The sequence below is a fragment of the Lutzomyia longipalpis genome, chromosome 2, assembly GCF_024334085.1.
Source record: "Lutzomyia longipalpis isolate SR_M1_2022 chromosome 2, ASM2433408v1".
Classification (NCBI taxonomy): domain Eukaryota; kingdom Metazoa; phylum Arthropoda; class Insecta; order Diptera; family Psychodidae; genus Lutzomyia; species Lutzomyia longipalpis.
In genome coordinates, this window is record NC_074708.1 from 27,961,768 (window position 1) to 27,988,563 (window position 26,796).

Consider the following 26,796-nt stretch of genomic DNA (forward strand, 5'->3'; position numbering starts at 1 on the left):
ACGAGGCTTTTCCCGGGGTGTTTGTGGAAAAAATTTGAAATGAATTTTCACTGAGCAAATTTCCCGCTTCGGAATTGTCAATTTAGCTGCGAATGCTCCATTTCCGTGGCCCATATCTAAATTCATCATCCCAATTTAATTGGATTGCTTCCACACGATGATCCCTCCCCCATCATGGGATGGGTACAAAATTTTCCCACCAGCAAGTTGCGATATTTTATATCCAGAAAACACTACTACGCGGAATAATTTTCATTTGAATGGAACAAATCGGAATTTGCATCTTGATTTACATAAAACTAGCCAATGATTTTGCTGAAAATAGACCCAACTTTGGCAGGAAACTCCATTCAGGGGGATGTTTTATCGATTTTTACCGTGAGGGTGGCATGAAGCCTCATCCTCCCCCACATCACATGAGAATTTATGATTTTAAGTGTTTGAATCCACTTCCTGGGGTACACTGTGAATTCTTGGGCCTTCCTTTCCTCACCCACACCTATCTCACCCCCCCCCACACACTACAGTCAAATCTTGTATTGGTGTGGAACATTAAATTTAATTTGTAATCTCACCCAAGGGGGTGGTACTGTCGTACAAGCTTTCACGTGAAGAGCACACCAGAGAGAACGTCTTAAGTAATTAATAGCAAAAAGAAGTTTGCACAAGAAGTTGTCTCCTCTTGTATGCAATGACAATATAATGGAGACAATGTTGTACATGAAATTTTAAAAATAATAACGCAAGGAGAAACTAATAACGAGAAGTAGGTACTTAATTAATTAGAAATAAATGGAAAATCTTAATTAAAAAAAAAAGTGAAAAACATAAACCGTTGAATGAACTTTTATTTACAAAAATAACTTTTCTTTCTGGGAATTTTTCCTTTTTATTTATTTTTTTTACGCTTGGGATGGCTTGAAATATATTTTTGAGGGAGCTTTCAAAGAGTTTTCTATGTCTTTCTCACCTAAAAAAAACTTTGATAAAAATAGCAGAAATATTTAGCAAAAAGGTACTTTAGAAGAGTAAAAAAGGGAACGATTTTTTGAACTAAATTGATGTAATTAAAAAGACTGAATTTATTTGTTCAAAGACACGAAACAGTCAGAACCACTTAAATTAATTGGTTATAATAACTGAATTAAATAGTGAATAGAACATAAATTACTCAGTGAAAGGATTTAACCGATTATTAGTCGATTGAAGCAGTATTTAACAATTTATTCTCTTAAATTAACTGAAGCTTTTTGTATTGAAAGCCTTTTAAAGCTCAAAACTTTAAGAAAACAATTTTGTTCATAATAAAATTTTTCCCAATAAAATATATCAAAATCTGATTTAAAATAATCCACCAGATACTTTGTAAAATGATCCAAATAAATTCACATTTCATGTGCTAAAAATCATCCTCTTTCGCGCTTTGGGTAATTCGATTTCTACCCCCCGCAAAGCAGACAAAAGTGAACCCCTCACACCACACAGAAAATTCTCAATGAAACTTTATGCTGAACATTCAAACCGGAAAGCAATTTGGAAGTATTGTTTCATCTTTCAAAAAAAAAAAAAACTCTTCAAATTTCATGCAAAATGTTTGCACGCGAGATATGAGAGAGTCTACCGCGGAAAAATTTTTGCTTTTCCCCCCGGAGGAAACTTTTGCAATTGAATGAGAGCTTTCTCATCCCCTCGGAAGCTTTTTTACCTGGCACGTGTCCCCCGCATCTTTCTTTTAATAAAAATCACTTCATGGAGGAGCAATCTCACGTGCCTCTTAGTTATTGCTTCGAGAGCACAACTAAGTGCCATTAATCTGCAATTTTTATCTGTCTGTGCGGGGGCCACTTTCGCCCTGAGCGAGCACTTTGCACCTGACGTGGTGTATCGCCTGATCGTCTGACTCGAATGCGTGTTCACCTGCCCGCCGTGGGTGGAGGTGGTTTTTCCTTCAGAGCGAATCATACGAGTGGCAGCCACGTTGTTGAGCCTTCAATCAATACATTACGCCACATAGTACGTTTGTGGAGAAGGGTGAGAACTCGGCACGCTCTCTCTATTAAATAAAAATCCACCCAGCAGGAGACTTTTAAAAAAAGAAAATCACAACCTGGGAAATTTTCCAAAAGCTCCACACGCTCTTGGGGTGGGAAGGAATTTTCTCAATGGACTAAGGGTTAGTAATTTGTGAGCCGTATATACAATTTCGTGTTAGGGGATGATGCATTCTTTATGAGCTTCTCACAACAATTTGGTTAAATGGATGTGAAATTGTGTCACCCCCATTCATGGTTTTGTAACGTGAAGAAAAAAACCGCAAAGTCCACTCCAGGAGCGTCAAATGTGAAACAAGCAGGTGGTGGACGGTACGTGAGGATGGGGTTGACCACAGACGAATGTGAGGGGGTTGTTTTATTTAAATTGGGGCAAAAAGTGAAATACACAGAGTACAAAATGTGGTATGACTGACTCAAAAAGTTATGGGCTATTTTGATATATTATTCAGTGAAGATGATGTTGGAGTTCTCATGTGCAGCACCCCCCATGTGTTCTCTCTCACCCCTCACACCATGGTGGCGGACTCCAACTGACCCGGAGCTTTATTATAAATTTATATATAATGCTCTGAGCCGCCAACAAAAAAAGCGTCAGATAGACCAAAATGTGCTCCGAATGACAATATTATTTAGTGGTGGGGGGGCTTACATGAGAAAATTGAGTGGAAAAAGTCATCCACTTAATTTTCCGCAATTATATTCTCCATTTGTTTTCCAATGTGTAAACCACATAATTTTTTGGAAACTTTCCACTTTGGCACCTCAAATTGGGGTAGATTGATTTTGTGATGTGGTGCGGGTGCTTTGAAATGCACACCACCCACCCACCTTTCCCACCATTTGCGTGACTACATATCCAAAGCCAATAATAACTTTTCCAATTAAATTGCAAACAAGAGTTATGAAAAGTTTTCCGGCCAAAAAAAATATTTTACCCTAAAATAGATGCGATGAAAATTTATTCAAATGGCAATGGAAGTTTTACGGAGCTTTCCAGAGCTTTCGAAATGTCTGAAAATCATTTTTTAACATGCAAAAATATTTTTACAAGATTTAAAAATCAATCAAAATGCTCATAAGCTTGGAGAATTTGAAGACTTTTGACAGGGTGAATAGGGACATTTTTTTGTATTAAATTAAATAAAAATTAGGAATTTAATTTTTAAGTTAAAAAAATTAATTACAATTGGTTTCAATTGCTAGAGCTTTTCCTAACAATTTTATTAACGTTTAAAATTAATTATCTGAAAATATTGAGCCGGCTTAAAATCGTCTGTGCTTAGGTCTCTTCCAGGGGCGTAGCCAGAGTTCTATTAAAAAAAATCAGATTTTTATTTATTTTAAAAACATTGAAAATTGATTAAAAATGATTTGAAATTTCTTCAGAAAGGTTTGATGTTAATATTTTGCTTTTAACGATTTTTTTTTAACCTTTGATGTTTCTTTTCCAACATTTAAGGTTTGTTTTAACATCATAGCGCATATAGCCCTAGTTGATGAGCGCCTTCAAAAGTTTTTTTTTCCATAGTGATGATGATGTTTTAACATCGGAGGTTTTTTTTTGCAAAAATAAACCGATTATTTTCTAACGTTTGAAGCTTTTCTTTTCATATATGGTTTGACGGTTATTTTAAATGCTTGTCAAATTTTTAAACGTACAACGTTTTTTTTTAACATCCGTTACAATTTTTTAAATTTATTTTTTATGAAAATAATTTGTTTTCACCTCTGGAGAGGCTTAAACTTCCTGAACTTTTGTGAAGGTGTTTAGAAACCTAAACTCCCCCACCCTGTCTACGTCCCTGATCCCTTTGACCCTCTTCTTCTTTGCTATAAATTATTATGCCCACGAATAAATAATAACACGATATTTCGTCGTCCACCTTTTAAGACTCTCTTCCTACATATTAATAGAAAAAAATCCCTTTTAGGAAAGCTCCTGAGAAAGGAAAAATCAATTTATCGAAACAAAATGTTCCCATAATTTTCAATACATTCTAAAGTCCCAGCCCTATATGATGAATTCGTCATGAAGTAGCATTTACGTATTATTCTAGAATAGACCAACCCACGTTTATTTTCATAGCATCCACTGTAGAAAATAAACCATCTATAAATACACAACAATGTGGAATTTTTTCGGTTCAATTAGCTTTATATATTTTCCAATGGGGTCAAAGTGCAAAAAATACGGCAAAAGTGAAGTTTATTGAAAACTAATTGGTGACGCACATTCGCCCACGGAGTACGCGAAAACTTGATTACCGGATGGACGAACTTTTGCCCTTAATTAAAAACTTTTGATTAGGTGTATTTTTTCTCGGCAGGAATTTGTGGATTTTCTATTTGTGCCGGAAAAATGGAACGTTTTATCTCACTTTGAGAGCATTACCATCGGAAGGCGTTTAATGATTCATGAAATGTGCCCCATTTGGTGGAATATCAAGTGTCGATGGCAAAAGTTTTCCATTGCAGAAATTGGCTAAAAGAGCTTCACGGGAGGGTGGAAAGAGAGGGGTGGTGGGGGAATAATTTGGAGTATTTGCAAAGAGAACATTTTGGCTTTTTGAACTTGAGATTTCTCTCGGTATTTTGTCTCACAGTGGGGAAGGTCATTTGGAAGAGTCAACAGTGTGTGCCCCCTGAAATATTCCACAGAACACGCTGGTGCTTGTTGGGAATTCATTCACGTCCATAGGTGGGGTTGCACTTTGTTTGTACCACGACAATTTATGTGTGTCCTTCCCTGTGCTCAATTTGCCCCGGAAAATTCGAAGAAGAAGGAGGATTTCCAAGGAAAATTGCAAGCATCGATATTTGATTACCTCATTCGTCATTCGTGCGAAAAGCTCCATCGTATCTCAAGCAATTGATCACCTCTCGTTGGGTGATATAATTTAAAAAAAAAAGTCTTTTATCACTCAATTTGCCACACAACTTAGTTTGGCTCAAGTGATGGTGCCGAGTGTAGTGGAGCTGATGAAGAAGCCAATTGACCTGGAGATTTTTTTCTTTGACCCGAACCACACAATATGCTATTATCTAATCGAAATTGGTTCGCAATGCGTGAGTTCGTCGACAAGTTTTTTTTTCTTCATCTTCTTACACGCTAACTTGCAAACAAGGTCTGCGAATTTATCGCAATTTTTTCTGCTCTCAATTAAATAATTTTTGCAAATAAAAATATCTGTTTCTTGACCTAGGTTCTATTTTTTTCCGAATGAAACAGATGCGGAAATAATGTGTTTAATTTTTTTTATCAATGTGAGATGATTAATTTAGAATGTTTTTGGGACTTTAAAAATATATTTAAATGTCCTACAATTTAATTATAAAGATCTCTAGCTTAGAATTAATTTTCTTGCACAAATAAATCACATGTTCTAAGTTAAAATTTATTTGCAAAAGACCTTCTTAACTACCCTTTAACTATACATTAGTCATGAGGGAAGAGCCAAGATCATTAATTCAACTGGCAAAGTCCTTGCTAAAATCCTACTACGCACAAAACTTATTAACATAAACAAAGAGTAGAAGCCGCACATGAACAAATAAGAGGCAAAAGTTCTTTAGATATTTAGGACTTACAGCCACACACTCCACTGTTGTTATTTGGAGTGTATGCTGCCAAGCACATAAATTAAGCATGTTTTCCTTTCCATAGGGGAAGTGCAATTTGAATTTTCATGCACCTGAGGAGGAAGCTCTAAATTCCCTCTGTGCAAGATCGATACACCCCATCCCTTAACGAGCCCTATGTAAACCAGCTCTTCCCTTCCCTTGCAAAGCATTGGCATTCGGGACAATGGACTTAAATGGCATGTTTTGGAATCTATTAAGCCCCATTAAGATTGCATTAAGCCACTAAAATAGCACTATTTACCAACACATTTTATCACCCCCATTCTTCCCCGAATGATTTTTATTGACTTTCACACATCATAAAATTCAATTAATCACCCATCTTTCGGTACTCTTCTCAGCAGCATAATAGGGACCATTCGACACTCTCATACTTTCACCCAATCATAAGTATTGATTTTCCAATGAAAATGAAGCAACTTCTTGGCAAGAAGGAAATCATTAATACTTCATATTATCTCACAGGGAGTTTTGGTGTACGGAAAGAGCTGGTTGGGATGCTTCAATGTGCTTTGTTGAAGTTCTCTTCTTCCCACCCTCTCTCTACTGCAGATGGATTATCAATTGCAAGATTTAGAGAGAGCGAATTCTATTTGATTCTCTATTTGCTGAGCTTTTCAAGAATAAAAAATCGCTGTGTGTCTTGTAAGACAAATTATCGGGAAATTTTTATCTCTTAAAATGGGAAAGAATTGTAGGTAGCTTATAGAAATATCGAGAGCTTTTTTAGGGTACGTATGATAATAAAGAAATACACGAAAGCTTTGATAGATTCGGCTAAATCTTTTTAAAATTAAAGACATTTTTAGATATTTTTTAAGGTTATTTAAATCAGTCAGCTACAGCCTGCTCCTATTAAATCATTGCCACAACTGAGTCGCTTAGTCGTTTTTCAAAAACTTACCGTATTGGGAAAGAAAATTTTTTTTTTTTTACGTTTCAAAAAAAATTTTATTGTTTATCTAGATCAATTGTTTTACATTTTAAGCATATATAATTTTTTCCTAATTATTAATGCTTTTTGGCTTATTTTTCTTTTTATATCAATCAGTTATTCCCATATTTTTACTTAATCAGTTCTTACATTTTGTTTTTCTAAAAACTTACATCTACCCCCCACCCCTAAAAAAATTGTATCTAAGCGAAATGTTAAATTACATTGAATGGTGAAGTATACATTTTTAGCCTAGGCGTATATTCCTTTTGAATATTGTTGATTAGGGTATTATTAATAATTTTCATTTTATCAAAGCATCTTTTGTTAATTTCTTTAGCCTTCATTTTTATGGGCATCACATTTGAAATTTCATATAATTTTTTATTTGAAATGTATTTTTTAGTTCTTTGATTAAAGGTATTGTTCGTGGCCATTCTTAGAGATTTTGTCTCAATAATCTCATATTTTTTCCATCTACTTTTTGGCATTTTGCCCCAAATTTGTGCCCCATATAATAGTATTGGTCTAATAAATAATTTATATATATTAATTTTGTTTGTAATATTTAACTGATTATTACTTTTTAAAAATGGAAATATATTCTTCATTCCTATCTTTGCTTTTTTGATTTGATGTTCACTATTTTTGCTAAAATTAATTTTTTTATCCAAAATTAGCCCTAAGTATTTTGTATATTCTTTCTCTTCTATTTCTTGTTCTTCAATTTTGATAACTCTATTGGTTTGGCTTTTTTTGGTAGTGAAATTTACTAATTCTGTTTTTTCTGCATTTATATTAATTCTCCATTTCTTGCAATATTCTGTAAAATGTTCTATATCTTTTTGTAAAGCTTTATAATTATTTTTTAAACCATTTTTAGAAGTGTATATACAAGTATCGTCAGCAAAAATAGACATCTTTGATTTTATGTTTTTAGTAACATCATATGTGAATAAACTATACAAGGTTGGAGATAGTACTGCCCCTTGTGGGCATCCTGCTTCAATTTTTACAATTTTTGACTTAGCATCATCAACTTCTACAAATATTTTTCTATTGCTTAAGTAACTCTTTATAAGTTTAATTAGGTGGAAATCAAATTTTAAAGTAATTAATTTATAAATGAGGCCTAAATGCCATACTTTATCGAAAGCTTTTTCCACATCTAAAAATATTGCACTAGTAATTTTCTTTTTATTGATATTTTCTCTTATATTTTCTGTGAGTGAAAGGAGTGCATGTGAAGTTGAATGTGAGGCCCTGAATCCAAATTGTTCATTTGGGAGTATATTTTTCATCTCAATGTGATGGTTTAATTTTCTTAATATTACATGCTCTATAACTTTACTAAGGCTAGGCAGTAAACTAATGGGTCTCATATTGTTTGCAAGTTGCGCATCTTTCCCTGGTTTAGGGAATGATAGAACCTTCGCTACCTTCCACGCTTTTGGAAAATATCCTAATGTGAATATTGCTGACGCAATTTTTGCAATCAGAATTATGGCTAGTTTAGGCAATCTTTTTAGTGCTATGTTTGGTATATTATCTATGCCTGGGGCTTTAAAATTTTTTAAATATTTTACAATGTTTTTAATGTCATCTGGTTTAATTGATATGTATTTTTTTGGTTTCTTATTATGTTTCATAAAATATTTATTTATAGTTCTGTATATGCTATTATTAACTAAAGCAGTGCCTCTTTTTGTATTGTTGTTGTGAATATTGGCAAAATGATCTACTAACATTTCAGATTTTTCTTGTGAATCAAAAACTATCTCTCCATTTTTTCTTTTTAACGGACCAATTGTTACACTTCCTTTTTTATATTGTTTAACAAATTTGAATAAATTTACTGCATTTGGTTTATATTTTTTTAACTTATTTTCCCATTTTAAGTTATTACATTTTTTTATTTCTTCTCTTATTGTTTCTTGCATTTCATTTATTAAAGTCTTCAGTCTTGGATTTCTATTCTTATTGAATTTTCTTCTTAATCTATTTCTATTTCTAATTAATGTTTTTACAAATTCAGGTAAATCAGAATCACAATTTTTATCTTCATACTTTGGTACATTTTCTTTTATGGCATCTTGTATAATTTTTGTTAATAAAACTACTTGTTCTTCGATTTTTTCTTCACTATCAATTACAACTTTATAATCAATTGACTTTTTTATGTATTCTTGATACCCTTTCCAATTTGCTTTTTTATAATTCAATTTTTTATTTTCTATTGTAACATTCTTATTATTATATACTAGTGATAATACTGGTAAATGATCAGAATTCATTTCTTGAACTACTTGGGGTGGGTGTAGTATACAATTTTTGCTTATAAATAAATCTATGATACTATGATTTTTCTTTGTACTAATAGGGGCGTAGCTTGGTTTAATAGGGGCATACATTTTCAATCTATTTTTATTTTTGTTCAAGAAAATTTCTAGGTTTTTTCCATTTTTATTTGTTCCTATACAATTCCAATTTTTATTGCGTGAATTAAAATCACCACCTATTAACACTCGATTATGAATTTTAAAAATTTTATTCAATTCATTTTCATTGAGAGCAATGCTTGGTCTTATATAAATACATACAATAACTGTTTCAGTACCTTGTCCCATGATTTTTATTGCTATTGGATTTGATATAGAATTAACTTTTGGAATATTAATTAATTTATGCTTAATATTTTCTTTAATAACTATTGCATTGCCTCCTTTATTCAATTCATTATTATCATTTCTGTAAATTTTGTAACCATTAAATTTGATTTTTTTATTACTTTTTAAGTTTGTTTCATTTAAAAGGGCAATATCTATGTTATATTTAATTAAGAAATCATAGAACTCAGTTTTTTTATTCAGCAAACTATTGCAATTAAATGTTATTATTTTCAATGGATTATCCATCTTATTTACATAAGTCGCAAATAAGACCGATAAGGGCCATCTGTTTCTCTGATTTGTCTTTCATTTGTTGGTATGTAGGTAGGAAATTTTTAATTGTGAACATCATATCTTTCATACTCATTCCAAAGAGTGTACCAAACTCTCTCTCAAGAAATCCTAATCCTCCCGACTGAATGGGAGTCTCATTGTTTGTATTTTCATTCATATTTTCTCTTAATACCTGGGAATAACTGATATTATTGCTTACATATTGATCTGTCACATATGCTGTTTTGTTGGGTTGCATCGCCGTCCTCCTCTGCTGCTGTAGTCCTCCTGCTCCTCCTGATCTCTGGTTCTGGTTCTGTCTTAGCTGTCGCAGATGTTCTTCCCTGGTGTTTCTTCGGTTGATGTACTGTCGGAACGATTCACATTCTCGGAATGAAGCAATGTGATCTCCTTTGCAATTGGGGCATACTGGTTTCTTCTGCCTGTCCTTCATAGCGTTGCAGTTCTCCATGCTGTGATCTTTTGATGAACACATTGGGCACCTCTTCTCCATTGAGCAATTTTTCTGGCTGTGTCCCCACCTTGAACACTTGTAGCAAAAAGTCGCGGGCTGCTCCCTCTTCTTGAATTTCTCCCACACCACAACGTGATATTGCACAATCTTCACTTTCTGCATTAAATCATATATATCAACATCTCGTTTCATGTATACAATAAATGCTCCAATTTTGGTCTTCTTAACTGGCACATATTGTCCACTCGCTGCTGCTTGGGTTGTGGCATCATCACCCCACACATTCATTTTCATTTGTTTCACGTCGATTATTCCACTGTATTGCTGCTGCAAATCTGTGAGTATCTCTTCCCTGGAAATATCTTTATCAATGCCTTTGAGCACAAGTTTTTTGGCCAACTCGCTCTTTGGTGTATATGTGTAAAATTGATAATTTTGGGCTGTGAGATAATCCTTAATTCTGCGAAAATCTTCTGGATTATATGTGAATATTTGTCGCGTCTGGCTGTACGTGCGCAGATGTACGTTTGAGGTCACTGATTTTAATCCCTCATAGAATTTTTTTACGTCTGTAATCTCGGTTTTCAATATGATCGGTGGAATTTTTTCTTCTGGAGCTTGGATCTCCGTCTCTTGCATCTCATCATCTCCGTCTTGTGCATCCGCGAATTCATCGTCGCTCTTAAGATTGTTATAGATATTTCCGCTCTTTGAATTTCCGGACAATGAAGCCCCATTATCACTTGAATTTGCACTTGCTCTTGCTTTTAGTTTATTTTTTGCAGCATTTCTCATTTTCACTTCAGCATATGGGCTCCCACGTGGGCCGTGGGAACTATTTGCTTTTAATCTAATATCAAACTTCACTTTATATTTCAATTAATCAAACTTGTCTTAAATAACTTATGTGGTATAATAGAAAAAAAATAGTTTGTAAATTCACTTCAATGTTAACTTGCTCACTCAATCGAATTTTTGACTCCGTGAAAAAATGCACGTCTGATCAGCTCGAAAGCCACAGCCAAACCCGGAAAGAAAATTAAATTGTGTAAAAAGCGCTTTTCCGCATTATGTTTACAAAAATGGATGCCAATGGTTTGACCAATTTTGTAAAAATCTACCAGTTTTAGAAAAACAATAGAATTAAGTTTTTGAACGAATGTGTATTTGTCAAAATCGGTGCATAGCCGATTTACCAGAATTTATTTGTAAGAAAAAAGAACTGAAAAACATTATTTCGCAAAGTTTACTCAAATTGATGCTAAAAATTAACGGCTTGACCGATATTTTAAATTCTAAAACATTTGGAAAGGTGAAAAATCTATCCAAAACTGGAAGATCTTTGAAAATCGATTGACCACAGCCGTAGATATGGCCAATTAAATTTTACCTTAAAAATTTCTTAATTTTTGTTCACCTGGATAGTTTTCGCGGGTAGTATTATATATTTTTCCTTTATTTCGGTATCCAGTAAAATGGAAAAAATTATATACTTTTATTAAAGAACATTAAAAAAGAAATTAAAGAAAATCGTAAAGCTTTGAACAACTATTTGTTTTTTTTTTTCCAAAGAAACTCAGTTTTAATATTTTTATTGAGTTCAAAGGTTAGCTCCTTTATGTAGTTCAAAAAGTCCTTTAAGTTCCACTTCACGTGGCAATAGATTGCATCATTATCACTTGTGATTAAAATTTAATTCCTGCTGAAGCATAAGTAGGTGGTAAGCTATAAGGAATTAATTGGAAATGAATTTCTTGTGCATACTGCATTGCAATTGGTGTTGTCGCCCAATGTATATTCAAATGATTATTTAACCCAATTCAGCTAATCTCATTTGAAAGTGCTCTCTCATTGATCCCCGAGTGAGATTATGGTGAAGGGGAGGGGGATTGGCAAAAGGGGGATAATGAGAAAATCATGGATGAATATTGCAAAATTTCAAAGGCAAATTGGGGATGGCTATTGTATTTATTGAGAAGGTCTCGCAACATAAATCATACGCAATCATTTATGATTGATAGCACAGGGCTTTTCAATTTAATTTTATGAAATCACATTTTGAAAACACAAATCCCCCTTTTTTTGGGGGGGGGGGAGGGTGGTGTTTGGGCAAGAAAAACGAGGTCTTCGTGAAAAACCATTGCATGCCAAAAGAAGAAAATTTTCTGGCCAAAGAGCTTTTCTTGTTCGTCGCAGCAATTTAGGCCATGCGAGGCACAAAAAAAGTTTTATATTTCTGTATGTATTGATTGAATGAGCCTCTGTGTCGCAATGTCGGGGTGTCTACAAAGGGGATGATACGAAATATTCCGCATCTCTTTTTTCATTGTAAAAAAAAAAGAGGGAAAATCCCATGCAATCGATTTCCACTCAATGCGACATCCGGGAAAATTCTCACCCTCTGCGATGTCATAATCTCTAGTAGGTCTTTCGCTCTCAATATATGACAAAGCCGAGGCTGGAGCTTTTTTACACCATACCCTGAGGGGTGTTGTGGGGTAAAAAGCAATATGCGTCCACCACAGCTTTTTTATGCTGCACATGGGACACAACACTGTGTGAAAGAAATTTCGGGGAATGGTGAAACATGGCAGCAGAAAAATTCTCACCACATGTTTTCGGGATGAGATATTTGTGAACGCCAAATGGGGGGATGGACCAACAATGCACGCGAGGATGTTGTCGCGCAAAAGAAGAACTCTTGTTTCACGTCCTGCCGGTGGGACAAACTTTCAGAATAATTTAGCAAACAATTGGGAGGATATTCCGTGTAAGAACACTTGTGACGAGGAGTTATGTGCCAGTTAATTGCACCCAAAACTCACAACCACAGTGCAAAAATAACTTTTATACGGCCACTTTTAGGGCAGCAGTGGATTTGTGGAGTGGATTATGAGGTGGGCAGAAGTTTAATTAAATCATCACTTTTCCCGCCATACCAGATACCAAGTGAGAAAAAAGGATTCTCAGCTGTGCGAACTCTCAGAGAATTTAATGGAAAATTCAGCATTCACGGAGAGAAGAAGCGCCATGAGAGCTGTTTGGAAAATGTTATGGGTGTGGCGATGAATGTTAACCTGCTCAAAGAGTGAGATTTTTCTTCTAGATTGTGGAAAATTAACCTGGATTTGTCTATTATTTTATATTTATTACAGTTGGGAAATTTTCTTTGTTGACTTTGAGTGCACAAAAGCATTATAAAATTTATTTTTTATTTTTTCTAAAGTGAATAAATTTGAGAAATAAAAAAGAATTTTAGAGCTTGTCTATAAAATTTTAAATGTACTGGTAAGCTGACCAAGCTTACGGGAGCTGTGTTTCTTTCAGTGTACCAATTTTGTGAGAGCAAACTAGAACGCGAATTAATTTAAATATGCGCAAAGTCGGGAAAAGTAGAAAAGTCATACCTTAAGAAATGTTTGGAAGGCCATATCTCGAGAACGGATCCATAGATTTTCATAAATTTTTTTTTGTTTGAAAGGTCTTGAAGCCAGCTATAACATATCGAAAAATGAAAAAAAATTATGTCGCCATTTTCGAAAAATTCGAGTTCGAAATTTTCGAAAACTTTGTTTTTGATTTTAGCGCCTCTTGCGGTCATTTCTCGAAGTTGCAATGTTCTAGACATTTGTAGGGTTTCACGAAACCTTTCATTTGCGCTTGAGTTGATCAAGATCGGACTTGTAGAACCCGAGATATGACATGCCAACTTTGGAAGGCTATATCTCGAGAACGGATCCATAGATTTTCTTCATTTTTGGCATGGAGCTAGATAATATGGTCAGCTACAACATATCAAAAAATGAAAAAAATTTATGTCGCCGTTTTCGAGATATTCATCGAAAACTAATCGAAAATTTTGTTTTCGATTTTTGGCCCCCTAGCGGTCACTTTTGAAACTTCGGATGTTCTAGAGAGTTGTAGGGTTTGTTGAGATCTTTCATTTGACCCCGGGTTGATCAAAATCGGTCAAGCCGTTTTCGAGTTATGGTCGATTTTCGATGAAAAATTGTGGCGGCCATATTGACTAAACGGCTTGACCGATTTTCGAAAATGAGGTATCGTTGGAAAGGTCTTGATGGCCCCTACAACATATCAAAATTTCAGACCTCTAGCTATAATAGCGGCTGAGATATAGCGAAAACAAAATTTTGAGGTTATTCAAAATGGCGGACAGAGGGGAGGGGGGGTGGATTTGACCTCATAATCGGATGTCTTCCGGTCGATATTTAAACTTTGCCGTTTACCGCAAGTCTCTATCTATCACCGTTCTCTCGCAATTTAGCGTTATGTTCCGGACGGCCGGCCGGACGGACGGACGGCCGGAAAAAAAAATTTTTGGCGCATACGTTTTTTGGAATGTGGGGACCCTAATTCGTGCTCATCCCAAGTTTGAGCCCGATCTGACGACTTTCGATTTTGCTCGGTACACAAAAGCTGTGTCTGAAAGAAACACAGCTAAAAAATCGCTTGAGAAATGGCTTTTCTAGACAATTTAAAAAAAGAGATTTTGAAATATTCCAAAAATTTTATTGGAAAATCTGGACTAACGTTAATGAATTTTAAAATACAAAAGGTTTTCTTCTCGACAAAAGATTGTGGTCAAAGAATGACCTAAAAACAAGATTAGGATTTCTATTTCTTTTTTTATAAATTCCATTCGGAATCGATTTAAAAGATGATTTCCTATTTCTATTTTTTTCTAACTTTAAAATTTTCATATAAACTTTGAAAAGATAAATTTTAATTGATAGTTTAACAAAAAATTTGCTTTAAATAACCATTTATTTATCCCATAAAACTCGATTATTTATTCAAATGCCCCACAAATATTTTCTTTTCATTTTAGTTGAAAAATATTAATCAAATTTGGTAGGAAAATTTCGGCCTACAAGCGGTAGTACGGATTTGGTCATTGCGGAAACTAATTAAAAAACATTTAATAACCATGAAATTTGCATTTAACAGGTTGTATATTAAATATAAATATTAATTGCATTGAGGATTATTGTCCTTTTGGTCAAGGATGGAATATTTTCTGATGAAAATTTTAATCAATTCTATTAGGTACCGTTTATACTATTACCTATTCAACTAATTATGTTGAATTATTACTGATTAATTAATTTATTTATATCGTCTCTATTGGTTTTCAACTATGTCAATATTAGGGGAAGTTGGGGTAGGATGGATTAACTTCATGTCTTTGAGGATTAGATAATTTTTAGCTTAAACTTTAATTTTCTCGTAAAAAGATTTTTTTTAATGTCTTTAAATTAAATTTAGATTTTAAAAATTGAACTGGACAGGGTGTCTCGTAAAAGTCTCCAGAATCTTTTTATTTAAAAGAAAAATTCCTTAAATTAGACTTCGGCCATCTTCTTCTTTCTAACAAAATTCTAAATAGAATTATTCTAAAGGAATTTTTTGATTTATAAGTTTCTAAAGAAATATTTAGATTTCCTTCTTAAAAATTAATTTATTTAAACTTTCTTTTAACCTTTTGTGGGGATTTAATCAACCACAATTTCCCCTAGTCAATAATTCTCGCTGGAACCATCCACCGCAATTAATTTGCATTAAATGCGAAATTATGTTTGGTAAAATTGCAATAAATCTTGCACTATATTGAAGCCCATTCGGCAATTATGGCCCCCACTGATAGCAACATAATCCTTCAAAATATTCCTCGAGTGGCGTTCCCAATTGCAATTTTGGGGTGTTGCAATGAAGGGGGATGATGCCCACCACATTGATTGGATTGTTTGTGACCTCGAATGCTGATGGGAATTGTATGGGGCTTTTGCAGTGAAATAAAAAAAAAATGTGAATGAAATTGCGGGGTTGGCATTACCACAAAACGAACACATGCACCTGATTGTAAAAACTAAAACTCCTCATTTTGTGCAGAAAATACCCCGTGGGGTGTGACAATCGGGGTCAAAAGGAGGGAAACAACACACACGAAAAAAAATAAAAGCAAAAAAAGGGACAGCTCATTGAAAATTGCAGTCGTTCCGCTCTAGAAATAGAATTTTCGGACAAAAAGGAACAAAAAATCGTTAGGAAGACATGTCCAGCAATTATTTTCAATCATTTTTAATTCTTTTGCTTCTTCTCTGCATGTTTTTTGTATGTTTTGTTGGTACCTTCCAAAACCACAAAACCCTCATCATCCCATGCGGATGAGGGACAAAAGGTCACGGGAAATACAGCACAGAAATGAAATTCAAGGCAAAGAAAAACCAAAAGATCGTTAGAGAACCCTTTGAAGTGGAATAAAAATGCAACTATTAAACATTCTCTTCGTACACACACATAATACGGTTCACAGAGCAAAAGACTCGTAATTATTTACGCAATCAACGTGATTTTCTGTTGTTGAGGATTAGAAAGAGAATACGGGTGAAAAAAAACGGTGGCGGAGGAAGCTGTTTCCAGACCAAATAATTAGTCCCGCGTAAGTTCAGGTAGAAAATGACTTGCATTGAGGCTGTACGTTTTTAAAAAAAAAATTGGTCAGCGTCCACAATTAAATGACCATTAGAAAAAAGAACTAAGAAGAGTCTGTGAGATGGGGAGAAATTTTAATTAATTGTTTAATGCAGGAAATAGAAAAAAATCTGTCGGGAAGGTCTGGAAGCAGTCAATGTTGAAGAAATACGAACAGGGTGCGTCAATTAAACTGCCAGGCATGTAAAGAGGTAATAAAAAAGAACATTTCAACACTCGTATGATCTCTTTGGTATTTTTGCTTCTTAATTACTTACTTTAATTAATTCGTTTTCTTACGCGAGCTTTTACGATAAAGATCTCATAAAAATCTAAACCGAATTTGACTGTACAGGTGATAATTCTGCACTCCTCAAGAGTGTCAAGAGTACAAAAAAAACATTGAAACTCATTTAATTGTTAACCTTTAAATTAAGAGTTTTTAAACCTTTTAAAAAAAGAGTAATAAAAATCGATAAAAAACGTTGTTTCTCTAGAATTTTTCTAGTGAATTCAAGAGTTCATGATAATTTAAAGAAAACCTTCGTTTAGGTTATATCCGGCTTATGTTCGCATTTCTTTATTAAATTAAGTGATGAGATAAACTTTTTACTTAAAATTAATAATACGCGTGACGATTTCTTCTAAGCTTCTATTAAATTTAGATTAGAGATCGTGTAGAATAAAAAATTAAAATAAAAATTTTATGTTTCACGTGCCTTTTATGCTAATTAATTTTAATTATTCGGTTCTAGGGAAACACGAAGAAAAATGTTGAACTACGGAAATTATAGTACTTTTTAATAAATAATAAATTTAATAAATTTTTAATAAAAAACACGAATAAAATATAAAATCTTTTTTTATTCTTAAATTTAAAAAGAAGTTTCTTTTTATTTTCAACCGAATTTAAATATTTTTGAAAAACAATTCCTAAATTGGTAAAATAATCTGAATATTGACGAATGATCCGAATCCGTACATTAACAAATAAATCCGAATTTGATTACCAATTGCATCATGCGGAGCAATGCAGCATAAGCATCAGACGATAACAGGTTTTTTAAAACAATTCTCTAATTACGTGTAATTCACATTCTATTAAATCCAATTCTTTAGATTTCTTATAATTTATTGTTTTATTCTTAACGCTAAGTGAATGTTATTTACTTAACCTAAAATCCTTTTCCAGGACTTTAAAAATAAACTTATACCTCAAACAAATATGGCGCCGCATTATGACGTTGCAAAAGGGTAGTCTGAGCATGAAAAACAATATCTATTCCTTTATTCGCCTTGTTCATCAAAGTTTGCATACTATATAGCTTTTAATTTCATTTTAAGTGGAAAATTAGAAATTTGAGGAAAATCCTGGTGAGTTAAAAATTCCCTTCCCATGCAAGTAAATAACTTCTCTAACAGGAAATTTTCTGAGAAATTCAACACTGAGAGTGGATAAAATTTCTGGAAAATACATTGTGTACAAATATGAGTTTGTAAACATAAACTCCCCAACTTTGTAGTGCGCTTTTATGCAATATTGCAGGTAATCTGTTTCAAAAGTTAAATTACTCAACAACCTCTCACAGTATATAATTCCTTTTATCACAAGACTCTCAAGAGGATCCTCTTGTTGAGACATCAGACTCGTACACAAAAGCAGATTATTTTCTAATTACTCGCAAAATGGAGGGAAAAAACTCAAGTAAATTCCCAACTTTGCAATGGAATTTCAAAATAAACTCTTCAGATCTATTGGTCGTGTCAATTGATAAATTTACGTGGAAATTTTTCGTGGAATTCTTTTCTAATATTTGTCTCTTTTTTTTTCGGTATTTATTGGAGCTGCGACATCAATTTCAATTAGCCATCCATATAGCTCCCCAAATGGACAACATAATTGGACGGTATCGTGTGCTCTAAATAATTTCCTTGGGGAATTTAGATGAATTTAAATTCAATTAAATTCGCATGCTGGAGCGCAAATTCTCTCGGTATGTTTGCTCCACTCCCCAACCCCTCGGCGCATATTTTTTCGAGATGTGAGAAAATTAATTCTGACGCACGATAATGACCCTCTATGTCCCAACACTGCGCCGTAGCCAAAAGGTGCCGAAGACAGGCGCGGGGGTGTTAATTGTCACTTCCCACCCTCCCAGATGGTCTTTGCCATCCCCACGCCCCAGGCAACTCTTCGAGAATCATCTGTATGTGTCACATTCATGGTCATGAAGAGTTCGTTTTTTTTTTCATCTTCCCGCACCGCCCTCGAAAAGGCTTTCAGGGTAGGATTAAGGGGGTCGTCTGGAATTAATGTTGCAGTGTCATTTTCATTATATGTTCAAATCACAATTTATTAAAATAGTAAAGAAAAAAAGTAGAAAGAACCGGAAGTGTGGATTTTTCCAAGTAATTTTCCTTTTTCTGACACCTCCAATGGCCATAAGGGAGTCTTTTGGGAGCAATAAAGTGAATTATTTATTCTGATTACCCCCAAAGGGGTTGAAAAGTACGAAAGAGAAAAATAAGTAGGAGAATTTGGGAATTGAAAGAAAAATCCATTTGCAAATTAAATAAAATTCTTGGCTGAAATATTGGTTAAAGAAAATGAGTTTTTTCTGCTATTTCACAATAGAATCTCGTTGTTTGCATCAGCAGTTGTCGAACAAAATGTTTTTATTAGAAGTTCTGATATATACAAATTGCTGATACAAACAACGAAAAAAAATAGATAAGATATAGTTTCGATAGCTTTTTATTACGTTCTCCTGTTAAACAGAAAATCAATGAAAAGTAAATGAAATAAATATTTTCAAGATAATATCCAAGATAATAAAATAAGAGGAAAAAGTGCAGAGAAAAAAAGTAAAGAGATTTTATAAATAAATAAAACAATGAATAGAAAAAAATTAATAAGGTTCACTGATTTTTTCAGGCATAATTTCAATCATTAATTTATGAAAAACATGTATTCTCTTTAGTAAATAATTCTAATTTATCAGCAGAATTCTTTATTTTTATTTTGCTTAACAAACTTGTATTACCTTACTGAATTATTGTTTGTTTAATTTTTTATTCTGCGCATTTTTATAAATATTCTGTAAGCAACTTATATTACTTTGTCAGCAAATTTCTTAATTTTGTCAGCAGATTATTTTCCGGTGTGAGAAGATTATTTTTAAAGGCAACAACATTATTTTTTGCAATTAAATATTTCTGGTAAATAATTTTGTAGGTATTATAGAATAATTTATTAATTTAATTTAGCTTACAAGATAAATAAATGTGCTGACAGAATAAAGATATGAATGAAGATTTACCACAAGACAAAACAATTAAATCAATTTACAATATTTCTCTCAATTTCAGTAAATCAAGTACTAAACTTTGTAAATTAAAAATAAATAAATCGTCAAATTTTTATTCCATTACTCATCCACCCCTTGCGGCGTTTTTTCCCACCATTTCTTTCGTAGAAAAAAATCTGCCCATCATCCCTTTAAATGAAAAATGACAAGGACTTGATGCTGGGGCTGTCCTTCGGAAATTTATCAATTTTTCACGACAATTTTACGGACAAAACGTGGTACTGAATCCCCTGAAGGCCATTGTTCTTCCCCTTCGACAAGATGGAATTCGCAAACTCCCAACAAAAGGACCCCCGAAACATAAACTGAAAGTCCTTTTTTGTGCGAACAACCGAATTCAGGGAAGAAAGGATTTTAGCAAAATAGGCTCAAGACGAGCATTGTCGCAATGAGAAACTCATGTTTGCGCGTTTGATAAGAAAATGCACACGAGATTATCTGGCGCACACCTTGAAGAAGTTTCAAGGACCTTCCGAGAGGATGGGCTCTCAAGGCATCTCATGGGAGTTTCCTTTACCTGCAATTCCTTTTTCCGCCCGATGTATTTTTCCTCTGCTCAATTCTCGTCTATTTGCACCGTTGGGCAATCACCTTGAGCACACTTTTCGGGGTTTTTTCCTCGCTCTCTCTCTCTGCTAAACTTTCTTTTCCACCACTGTGAGCACACACTTCCGGTTTTAATTCATTAAAAAAATATTCTTTTATTTTTTTCTCAGCGTTGTATATTCCAAATTTGGGAATCACTTGAAGGTGAATTTCATTCTAGTGCGCGAGAACTGCATGCAAACCACCTGCACCACACTTTTTTTGGCCACTCAGAGATCCGCGAGGCACACGGAAGATGGCCCAGAAAAAATGCAGAAGAGACCACCGTTTCTGGGAGGTGAGCGCGCACGAGGCGAATCCGTGCGTTCTGCTCGAAAGTTCTGTGCCGTCTGTCAGAATTGGCTACTTTGGGGTTCACTGAGAGAGCCTTTGCCGGCACGGGAGCTCGTCGTTTGCCATCGATCTCAATTTCTCCGCTCCACACAATGTTGCAGTCCATCTCACTCCCACAGGTGCGTTGTCTCACTCACAAAACGGTCCTAATGTTTGCGAGAGCAAAACTCAAAGGGGGGTGCCATCTGTTCCGAAAAAGCGCATCTTCTCCTTATATTGCCAAGAAAACGGAATAATTTCTCAAGAAACGGAATAAATCTTTCCATTTGAGTTTGAGAATTTTTTGGTTCATTTCCATTGTCAAAATAAATTTAAAAAAGTAGAGTTTATAGAAAAGGAAAAAGAATCATAAGTAAATATTCCGCATAATCATGAAAGGATTCGTTTAAAAAATCTTTAGACTATTTTCTTAATATTAAAAAAATAGATTTTTCTCAATAAACATGAATCTCAGATTCTGATTCCTGAATCTCAAGTCTTTCTAAAACATTTTTTCTACGATTTCTTAGGCTTAGAAATAATATTAAGTAATCTATGAATCAGTTTTAAGAATATCTTGAATTGATTCTTGAGGTAAAAGCTTGGCTCAAGAAAAAAAAAACTAAAAATTATTTTCTTGGGATTCAAAAGATTCGTGAATTGCGAAACCTTTCAAAATTTTTGATTTATTCAATTTAGAATTAATCAAGGCTTGGAAAATTTAAAATATAAGAATAGAATATATTTTTCTGCTCAAACTCTTGTGATTCCTAAAACCTACGAAACAATCTATGTATCAATCTGTAGTTCAAGAGTTTCGCTACAGCAATAATTTTTCATTTCACAAACTTCAAGAATCAAATGATTCTTGCAGATTCTCAGAATACTTTAGGATGCACGAAAAAAACTGATTTTGGTGAAAGGAATAAATCAATTATTCCGAATAATTAAAAATTCAGTTATAAAATAAATTAGACACAAAATTCCCCTTTTAACATAAAGTTTCCGTCAGTTGTATGCCCCTTCCCCTGGTGTTACACGATTCACACGAGCGGCCAAAGAAGTCACTCGAGGATTCAATTGAATGAACTGCCGCAGATTTAATTTACCGTGCGTGTGATAATTTGCAAATATACAATTCCCGTTTGTCAATCCACCAATTATTTATATACGTATTTCCATGCCCATACGTCACTGACCTGTCTGAGAATTGATGAAGATGATGATTAATAGCGCCGCCCATTTGAATAATTGCTCCACTTGGATGCAGATTTAATTTGATAAGAGGAGACTTTCGGATCAAAATGCTTGCCCTGCGATCTCTGCCATTCATTATAAACTGTCCTCCTGGGCAATTGTCTAAATTGGTTTGGATCCAATAAACTAACCGAATTAATAAAAATGAGCATGAATGATTTTTCTCTCGTAGAAATTGTTGAAAATTTAATTCTGCTTATTATGGATTTTTAATGTGTAAGAAATTTATTAAAATAGATTAAGTTATGATGTTTGTTTTACAGGAAAATTCTTAAAAGTTCTTAAAGTTCTTATTTTTCTTGATAATATTTTAAAGCTTTCATGGAAATCTTAAGAAGTTAATATTAAAATCTAAGAAGTTAAGTCATAATATGTTTCGGATATTTGACGATTTCCCAAGGAGAGAAATCGCTTGAAAATAGGGAAAATTTTCGAAAATCCGTCGGCAGGGATACGGCGAGAATTGGTCAAAATTTCGACGCCTTGACGAAAAATGGGGAATAAAAATCCCAATTTTTCTGTCGAAAGTTCGTCGAAAGCATCTTCCCTATGTAGCGCCCGACTCACTATCCAGCGAATATTAACCTAGCTCATAGAGTGAGTACCCTTAGATTGGCGGTAACTGTAACGGCTGCCCTTCCCTCGGCAACGGCTTCTGCCCCCAGGTTACAAACCCTCAAATAGGTGAGAGAGAGTACGAGAATCCTCAAGAGAATATAGGAGAGCACTGAGAAAGCAATTAGATGGGAGAGTAGAAAGGAGTGCTGATGAGAGTAGAGTTAGTCGGAGCTCAGCCTTGTGCGGGTATGGCTGCAAGCTCAAAGTGCTCTGTAGTTTTAGTTGAGGACAACGAGGGTGGAGGTTACTGTGGGGAGTTGACCAAAGCCCTGTGGCGCCCCCCTACTCAGGGCGCCACATATCAGAAGTGGGATTCGAACCCACGCCCACAGAAGTGGACTGCGAGGGACCCCCATTGGAAGCACCCCAGAACCAGCAGGAACCATCGCGGAGCGTCTGCGGAGCATCCGGAGGGGAGTTGCAGTGAAATCGGCGGCAGCGGAGCACCGAATTTGCGGAGGCATCAAGGGCGTCGGAGTGAACGTGTCGCAACATGTTCAGGGAGATCGCCGGGCAGCAGAGGCGGATTGGGTGAAAATTTTCTATGAAAAATGTTATGTATTTGCAATTCTGCGTGAATGTGCGTGAATGAGGGGTACCCCGAACAGTGCGGAAGGCGCGTATGGCCTGAAAGAATGCATGAAAATGTCCCGTGAGCGGGGAAAATTCTTTTATCTTTCCAGAAGATTTCATCAAGCAGCTGAAAATCATGAAAGTGAGTAAATTCCCGTATTTTGTGGGCATTTTTGCAGCCAGTAGAGTAAGTGGGGAGATATTTTGTGCAATAAAGGCTGCCCGAGGGTGAAATAACGCGGTGAAAAGCGCCCCCATAAAACTATTTTCATGACATGAGTAAAGTTGCGCGGTGTTCTGCGGCACCGAAGAAAAATGTCCCTCCAAAATTTAAATTAACCGCCGCGGTGTGAAAATTCCCAAAATTTCGTGACTTGGAAAATAATTAAGAAAAATTCCTGGAAAAATATTGAAAGAAATTTGCACAAAAATTATAAACCAAAAGTAGGGGAAACGCGGTTTGAAAGATTTCCAAAACTTCGCGAGTTGAGAAATTAATTCAAGGAAAATTCCAGAAGAAAAAAAAAAAAAAAAATTCAATGAAAATAGCGGTTGAAAACGTCACTTGGAAAGTAATTAAACCCCCTTAAAAATCCAGTATAAAAATCGCAGAGATGAAAAATGATAAAGGCGCAGAAATAAAATTAGGAAAATGTCCACAGAAATAAATGAAATGTCCCATGAAATTTTGTGTTTATCCCCTCGCGAGATTTTCGGCGCAGTGTTCGAAAAATTTTTTCGGCGAAAAGTCAACAGAGGCGCGGCGATCAAGAAATCTGTCAGTTTGTTTGGTTTGTAAAGAAAACACGCCAGTGTGAAGGAAAATTGAAGGAAAAACAGTGAAAAAAAAAGTGAGGAAAAGCGAAAATAGGTGAGAAATTTAGAGCAGGAGGTGCTATGGCTGACCGTGGTTGTGAGTGAGAAGGAAAATGTGACGAATTTGTGTGATATTTTTGCAGAAATGGATGAGGAGCGTCAGGAGGGGCATGGAGCGATGGAGAAGCTCCCGATAGCAGCATTCGGAGTGGAAGCACCCATGGTAGCAGTGCCAGTAGTAGCAGCCCGAGCAGCCCCTACAGTAGCAGCACCCGTGGTAGAGACACTTGCGATAGAAACACCTGTGATAGAAACACCTGCGAAGGCAGTGCTTACTGCTGTGACGATTGGCAAAGAATTCAAGGCAGAAAAAGTGACGGGATTGGCACTGAGATTGCGGGAGGTTGAGAAGCTTGTGTCCCGTTCTGAATCGAGCGATAAAAGGACGTTATCCGTTGTCGCATGGTTGGACACCGAGAGTGGAATCCTCCACCAAGGTGGCGTCCAGGATGAGCATGCGATTCTAGTGGCGAGCATGCGGTTGAAAGGAGCAGCTAAATCATGGTTCGAAGGGATGAGACGCAACCTGCATACGTGGGAAATAATTAGAGAAGCTTTTAAGGAATTCTTTCCGGGTGAGATCGACAGCCATTGGAAGCTGCGGGAAGGCAAGAAATGGCGTAGTGAATCCGCGGAGGAGAACTGTTTCGGGAAAATGGCTTTTACCCAAGAAATCCAATTGAACTTCAAGATTCTCACAAGATATGCTGCAGCTGTATTCAGGATTCCAATCTTACATCAATCTTGAGCACATCCGGAGATATTATCCAAAATTTGAAAACATCAATGTTTCCTTGTATAGATAAAGGCGCAGCGGAGATTGGCGTGACACGAGTCATTCAGCGTGTCGCAGTTGTTGAAGAAAGTTTCAATGTTTGTTTGCATAGGTTCGGGAGCAGTGGAAAATAGCTTGAGTCGAGTCTTTAGGGTGTCGCAGCTGTTGGGGAGCGTATCAATGTTTGCTTGCTTAAGTATGGGTGCAATGAAAATCGGTGTGGCGCCAGTTGGTTAGTTTGTCACGGTTGCTGGGCTGATCGCCGTATAGTGAATGAAAAGAGCGACAATGTAGCGGGTAGAGCAAAGAAGAGATTCCAGTGTCACATCTGTTGTTCTGTCGAGGAATTGGTTTGTGCTTGGCCCAAGGAGTCTTGCTGAAAGGTGCAAATTTGGGAGAAAGGATAGCGGAGGTTCGGTATGGAATGAGGATTGTGACCAATGTGAAGAGTGAAGTGATAAAAGCCTAGAGAAATACAGAGGGTAAATCACATCAATCGAACGGGAGTGGAGCTGCTGAGATACCGGATGGAAAGAAGAAGAGTCCCGGATTGGTGTTCAGGACGAGCATGTTTGGAGGCTCTTGCATCACAGTATGGCCACGGGAAAACCTATTGTCTGAAAGGGTGGCAAAGTGGAAAGCGAGCCTCAGCAACAACACGTGCCTAGATGAGCGGAAGCAGTTGAGGAGGAGGCTGTGAGCTGAAGCGTTGGAAAGGATCTGAGGTGGTGAAGTACATTGATGAGTCATGTGAATGTCAATGTAAGTGGAAGTGTTGTGGACGTGAACGACAGTAAGGAGCAGAGAAAATCTCAGGAGCCCAGATGAAACTTAAAGGTTGTTGATCACAGCATCCACGGGGAAATGTGAAAAATGACGGTTGCTAAGTTGAAGATGCCACGGATGGAGAAGAAAGAAGACAAAGATGGCAAATGAATGGAACAAGGTGTTATTCGGTGGCAGCAGGAGCAAAGACAAGTAGCTCGAAGAAAAGATGGTTGCGAGAGTGTCATGCACGCAGGTTGGTGATGGTCAGCACGGAAGGAAGTCTCACGTGAGGAAAAACTGTGGTTGAATGAGAAAATGAAAAGAAGTGTGCAGAAGGAAGACAAACGGGTGGTCAAGAAACAATGAGAGGGGACTTTCATAAACTAGAAGACCTGAAGGATGCCGTGGTAGATTTGCAGAGCTGATAGTGGACCAAAGGTAGCAACGACTGTGAAGCGAGAAAACGGCGCTGGCGTACACGCGATGATGAATGAACCTCAAAGTTGTGTCAGTGTCACTGTCGTGGCTTTACTGGTGGGACAGATGTGCAGCAGTTCGGAGGTTGAAAATGCGAGTTGAAACGTCTGTGATGAGGAAATCGCTGCCAATAAGGATGTGTGCAAGTCTTGGAGAAGGACTTGAAATTCGGAGATGATGCGACCAGTGAGATGCAAACGACAGTGGAGGCCGTGTTGAATAAACACGGGGCGGTAGTGTTGAGTCCTATGGCAGTAGATGCATTCAATGAACACCGTGAGACGGTTGCATTAAGTGCTACGGAGTTTGGAGTTGCCAGGATTGGTTCCATGTCAACTAAATTGGAGGAGAACAAGATCATCATGCGGCTGCCCTGTAGGGCCCCAATTCCTTATTTCAAGCATGTCAAAGATGGACTGATGTTTCCGGAGGTTTATGAAGGATGGTACGAATATCTCCCAGCCGTTGATAATGCAGAAGAGGACAAAGATGCTGTGGCAGTGAGAAACTAAAAAAGGAGGAGTCTTACAGAATTCAAGGAAGCAGTGATCTTCCAGCCAGTGTGGAAGCTTATCGTGGGAGAGATTCATGCTTTCATGAGGTGCAAGGTGTTGAGAGCAGTGATTG

The 26,796-nt window shown here is 35.8% G+C and overlaps 5 protein-coding genes across 12 annotated transcripts in view; 1 reads left to right on the plus strand and 4 right to left on the minus strand.

The window, feature by feature from the left end:
• LOC129789933 (protein rolling stone) overlaps positions 1 to 20,867 on the minus strand; it is a 40,694-nt gene extending 19,827 nt beyond the window's left edge. The window contains exon 1 of the mRNA XM_055827066.1: positions 20,425 to 20,867. The gene's annotated coding sequence lies outside the window, so the exon portion shown is untranslated. The remainder of the gene's footprint in view (positions 1 to 20,424) is intronic.
• Positions 1 to 26,796, minus strand: part of LOC129789858 (serine/arginine repetitive matrix protein 1-like) — a 982,101-nt gene that overhangs the window by 425,412 nt on the left and 529,893 nt on the right. The window lies entirely within an intron of this gene.
• LOC129791241 (fatty acid synthase-like) overlaps positions 1 to 26,796 on the minus strand; it is a 1,176,504-nt gene that overhangs the window by 95,319 nt on the left and 1,054,389 nt on the right. The window lies entirely within an intron of this gene.
• LOC129789856 (glutamine-dependent NAD(+) synthetase) overlaps positions 1 to 26,796 on the minus strand; it is a 932,624-nt gene that overhangs the window by 95,319 nt on the left and 810,509 nt on the right. The gene's annotated exons all lie outside the window — the stretch shown is intronic.
• Positions 1 to 26,796, plus strand: part of LOC129789960 (pupal cuticle protein) — a 1,201,887-nt gene that overhangs the window by 58,007 nt on the left and 1,117,084 nt on the right. The window lies entirely within an intron of this gene.